Source organism: Octodon degus, unplaced genomic scaffold (assembly GCF_000260255.1).
Source record: "Octodon degus isolate 3935 unplaced genomic scaffold, OctDeg1.0 scaffold00033, whole genome shotgun sequence".
NCBI classification, from domain to species: domain Eukaryota; kingdom Metazoa; phylum Chordata; class Mammalia; order Rodentia; family Octodontidae; genus Octodon; species Octodon degus.
In genome coordinates, this window is record NW_004524609.1 from 11,298,278 (window position 1) to 11,303,485 (window position 5,208).

At 42.5% G+C, this 5,208-nt stretch overlaps 1 pseudogene; it reads left to right on the forward strand.

The window, feature by feature from the left end:
• Positions 1–218: 218 nt before the first annotated feature.
• Positions 219–704, forward strand: LOC101564950 (annotated as a pseudogene).
• The last annotated feature ends 4,504 nt before the right edge of the window (positions 705–5,208 follow it).

The window sequence follows — 5,208 nt, forward strand, 5'->3', positions numbered from 1 at the left end:
GTCAAGATCTTGGAAGATTTGAAGCTCAGCCAAGAAAAGAAATCCGCTAAGAATAATATACAGGGTGATTTTGTTTGAAGCTCTTCAACTGTCCCTTGTTAATAGAGCTTTGCATTGCCCTCTGAGCCCACCATCTGCAGGATTTAGGGAATTAAACTCCCTAGTGACTACTGACAAGACATCAATCAATTTTGAGAAAAGGCTTCAACTGTGAGAAAATGTCATTCAGATTCGGCCAGCATCTCATCAAGTCCTCTATCGTGCTTCTCAAAAGAGAATTATCTTTTGCTCTTGTGAATAGGAAACCTGTGGTACCAAGACACGTCCTTGTGTGTTCCTTGCGGCCAGTGGAGCACTCCTGTGACTTGCATTCTGAAGAAGTGGCTCATTTGTTTCAGGGGACTGAAAGAATCGGGACAGTGGCGGAGAAACATTTCCAAGAGACCTCTCTCACCTTTTCCATACAGGATGGTCCGGAAGCTGGGCAGACTGTAAAGTATGTTCCTGTCCAAGTTTTTCCTAGAAAGGCCAGAGATTTCCACAGGAATGACAGCATATATGATGAGCTGGAGAAACACAACAAAGAGGAAAGAGATACCCCGGCCTCTTGGAGGTCAGAGGAAGACATGACAGCAGAAGCAGCTCCCTTCCGGGCCTACTTGCAACAATCATGGCGTGAAAGTAATTCAGATCCCAACACATAAGGAAATGGGTCTCATTCCCTATGACTCCACAGTGTTGGAAATGAAACTAAGCAGGCTTTATTACACTCTGCAACCTTTTGCGAAGCATTTCATTGTACTTGTGGAAGCCACTGGCGGTCGCATTTAAATCATGATGACTGACAGGCTCACCTTCAAACAGTGGCATTGATGTACTTCTGTACTGCCCCAGCACTGCACTTAAGTATAGAACCTTTTCCAAGTTGCTCTTTAGCCTCCATGAAAATAAAATGGTAGGGCCGGGGAGATGGCTCAGTGGAATAAGCGCTTTCCTGGCAAGTGCAAGGGCCTGAGTTCAATAACCGGTTTCGCAAAAAAAAAGAAAGAAAATAGTAGTCAAAGACAAAAGAGAGAAATGAATTCGCTTTTTCAGATCACCCCCAGCCCCAAAAAGCAAAAGCTGGACTCCAGAGGCAGCGAAAGTGAGCTTTCATGCTCACCCTTGCAAGAGTGGTGCCCATGCACACAGACAGGTGAGCCAGCATGGAGAAGCTGTGTGCTCTCATTCCTAACCCACAGGTGTCTCTACTCTGAAGGATCTGACTGCCATGCCCCTCCCAGAGACCCTGCTAAATACCCCTGCCAGCACGGCTGCACTTGGGGATGCATAACATGATCAGATCTGTTGTGGACAGGAGCCACCTCTCCCTGTGCTTTCCCAAGCCTTGTCTTTGGGCAGCCAAGAATGCTTGCGTTCTCTCAAGCCTTGTTCTTGGCAGGGAACCACAGTGCCCTCTCTCTGAGCTCCCCGCTCTGCCTGAACCTACAGAAGACCCCATCACCTGTCCGAGGGAGCTGGTGTGGTTTCTAGTGCTAGAGTGGTCCTTCTCGGAGCAAACATTAAACCTGTCTGGTTGAGCACACACACACACAAAAAGCACCCAAATAATTTTACTTAACAAGACTCGCTACATCCCCTTCTTGGACACTTGCAGGGTGTATCACTGTATTAGTCTCCTTTGGAAGTCCCACTTGTTTGCACAGGTTTGCTGGGAGACTTTATACTGTGAATTAGCATAAAAAGAGAAACAATGACTTGCATTCAGGAAGAGCTGATTCTAATTCTAACTAAATGATTATTTGTGCAAATTTAAGCTACTAACTTAATCTTTAGTCCTTCCATTTCATCACGTTTCTGCTTCTGAAGAAGTTCTTATCATTCAAGTTTAAAATAAAATATCCCTTGGAAAACACCTTGCAAAAGGTTTGAAGTGAATTTACCTATTGTTGCTGATCGCTTCTGTTGTTCATGCTGGTTGTTCTCCCCTCTCCTTCCTTCTCTCTCCCCCTTCCTCCTCCTCTTTTTCTTTTTTAAGCTGCGTTTTCATCTTATTTTTTTCTCAAGTGAATGGAAGTATGTTTAGCTTAGTGGATTAGTACTGGTTCTTTCGATCTGTTTATGCCCACCAAAACACAAAAATGAACCTGTTAACTATATTTCATAAGAGGCAAATTGAGAAGCTTCCTCCTATCCCTCCCTAACCATTAAACTAATAATGGACAAAAACTAATCCTCAGTGAGTGTGGCACATGAGCACACATTTATGCTCCATCGCGTGCTTTTCTCTGGCGTAGCACATTGACCGATGATATCTGTAAACTTGTACACTCAGAACTGCAAGTTCCTTAGGGACAGGGACCATTCATCTGCCCTACCATGCACATTGATTTTGCACTGCAAGACACTATTGATGGATTTATGTGTTATACCCAGAAACAACGCCAGCAAAAGCTCTGGACAAAACCAGGGCTCATAAGAATACCATTTAGTGAATATTTGCCCTTTAGTAAGTCATGTGGAAAGAGTTTCCTCAGCATTTTCTCTTCTATCCCTGGGGAGGTGGGAAAGAGATGATTCGAAACATTTTCCATGGTCAAAAACTAATCAGTGAAATCCAACAATTAAGATTCATGAGCAGAGGGTATAAGTCTGTGGTAAGCTTGATGTCCTGAGTTTAATAACAATGAGTTCATAACAATGATTTTTAAAAAATACTTTCCTACTGCTGTCTTTTGCTGCTCCCCATATCAGCGTGTGTATTTCTCGCACAACTTCTCTCCCAGGCAACATGATGGTTAACACCCATCCTCCCCCCTGGCCTATTCTGTGTGCCAGTCAGGGCAAAACAAAAGAGCCCAAAACAGAGATGACAGGAACTCAGTTTTTGCTTTTCTTGTTTTTACTGTGTAGCCTTAATTTATTTTGAGCAAGCAAGAGTGCAGTTTATCAGCAAGAAGTTCAGGGGAAATGTTTGATAGGAATCATTTCAGTTGAGTTATTTTGAAATGGCTACAGAGATGCTAAATGTTATGTTTGGTGTCTAGTTGTCCCCCCAAAGCCTCATGTAGTCGTGGGGCAGCTTCTAGAGTTTGTGATTAATTCATGATTCAATGCTGTGTTGAAACTTCCTTAACTGTATGTGATTTGAGCTTGGAAACGTGGCAGTCAGCTACCTTACTGTGGTCTTCAGAACACTGATAATGGAGATGCAGGATGACATCTAAAATTTTTAACAAGCTACAATTAGAACAGCTCCATAAGAAGCTTCTTACCAGTGGGTGCATCTTGCTTTGCTTCAAAAGTGAGGATACGCTTGTGTTTACTTTAATATAAAGCCTCTACAGCATAATATGAAGTGACAATTGAAATCTTCTATAGGCTTGTTGTGAAAAATGAGGGGATTATTATGCGGTAGCGACCAAAGTGGAAGAAAGATGAGTGAGGATTTCATATTCCATTTGCCCTTATAAAGTGATAAAAGAAACTTTAAAAACACCAATAAATCTAGAAAATGAGTTAAGTGTGATGGAAGATATATAATACCAGCTCTCTGCGAGGCTGAGGCAGGAAGATCTCAAATTTTATCTTATCTTGGAAAATTTGGCCATTTAGTGAGATTATATTCATCCTTCCTGTTCTGTTAGAGGTTGAAAGCCAGTCACAATGGATTGGCTTCACACGTCCCTGGCTGAGATGACGTCATACTTTGAGAACTAGGAATCAGGATTAAGGGATCTGTAGTAGGGCGATAAGGGCTGGGAGTCGGAGCCTCCCCTCTAGAGTCCCACCAGTCTGTGACAATGATGAGCTTGTGAACTTTTGGAGTCCTGAGCGCCACTGCCTATAATTCAAGGAACTCTGCTTCCCTAGCATGAGACTGTGTGAAGTGGCATGCAGCGAGATCTGGAATGTCAGTGCCAATAATGTCGATCAATTGATACCAATAATATCAATCTCCCTCTATTGATCTTAAGAAGTTCTACCCCCCAAATATTTTGTCAGACAACCTATTTTCTAGATTGGAAATCATTCCTCAGCCAGACAGCTGCACGTTTGCTTGGAAATTACATTGTCTTCATTTTTTTGTGTAATAGGCTGAAGCTCAACGATAAGTTCTGGCTGGGGAGATAGATCAGTGGTCTAAGCACCTGCCTGCCAAATGCAAGGATGCAGGTTCGATCCTCAGTATTGTATGCCATGCCAGTTCTGGAACCCTGGACGTGCTGTCCAGCCCCCAAACAGAGTCTGAATTGCACAATGAGACCCTGTATCAAACAAACAAATGAACAACAACAACAAAAATAAATGCTGCCACAGCAGTTACCCTGCAGCTCTCTTTATAGCAGGTTTAAAAATCCTATATCATTATGCAAGGAATCAGATGAGACTTCAATTGATTACAATAATTTATTAAATGCTAAACTTGAAATACACATAAATTTGAATCTTAATTCTTTCAGGTGCTCTTTTCATAAAAAAAAAAAGCAAGGTGATTGGAACCACACTGATAACTGCCCCCATCAGTCACAGGTGCTAGGCAGAGCTCCTAGAGAGTTCCTGTCCCATTTACTCTTCGTAGTCATCAGTATGACAGTACTATTAGTGCCCTTGACAAGGGTGGAAAGGCCAGCTTGCTGAGGGCAGAGAGCTTGCCATGTTCATGTGCATTCAAGTTACAGAGCTGATACCTTCAATACACTTCTGCCTCTTGCCTCTACCATAGAAAGGAGCTGCCAGTTCAGTAGACTCAAATTAACTGAGGCAAGACCAAGACATAGAACTGACAGAAAAATCTATATGACATTTGCATCCATAGGCAATTTAAACACAAATGCACTTGGGACCTGCATTAAAGTCTAGCTGTGCAACGTGGTTTCTGAGACACGTGTGCCGCACCAGGGTTATAGTCTGCTGTCTGCACTGTACAGGAAACTTCCCCTAGACTTGGCTTCCTATCTCAGGACACCTGGTTTCTGTCTGTGCCACAGCACCTGGAAGCCACAGAATCAGGCTTTGCAGAGGCAGAAAGTTAATTTACTTTTTGTTTGTTTGGTTTTTTTTTAAAATACTATGTATTTGCAATGGCTACATGACTCCCAGGTTATTGATACATACACTTATCATGTCTCAGTTCTTTTTTATTATTTATTTAACTTTTTTTTTTTAGTGGAACCAGGGATTGAACTCAGGCTCTTGAGCTTGCCA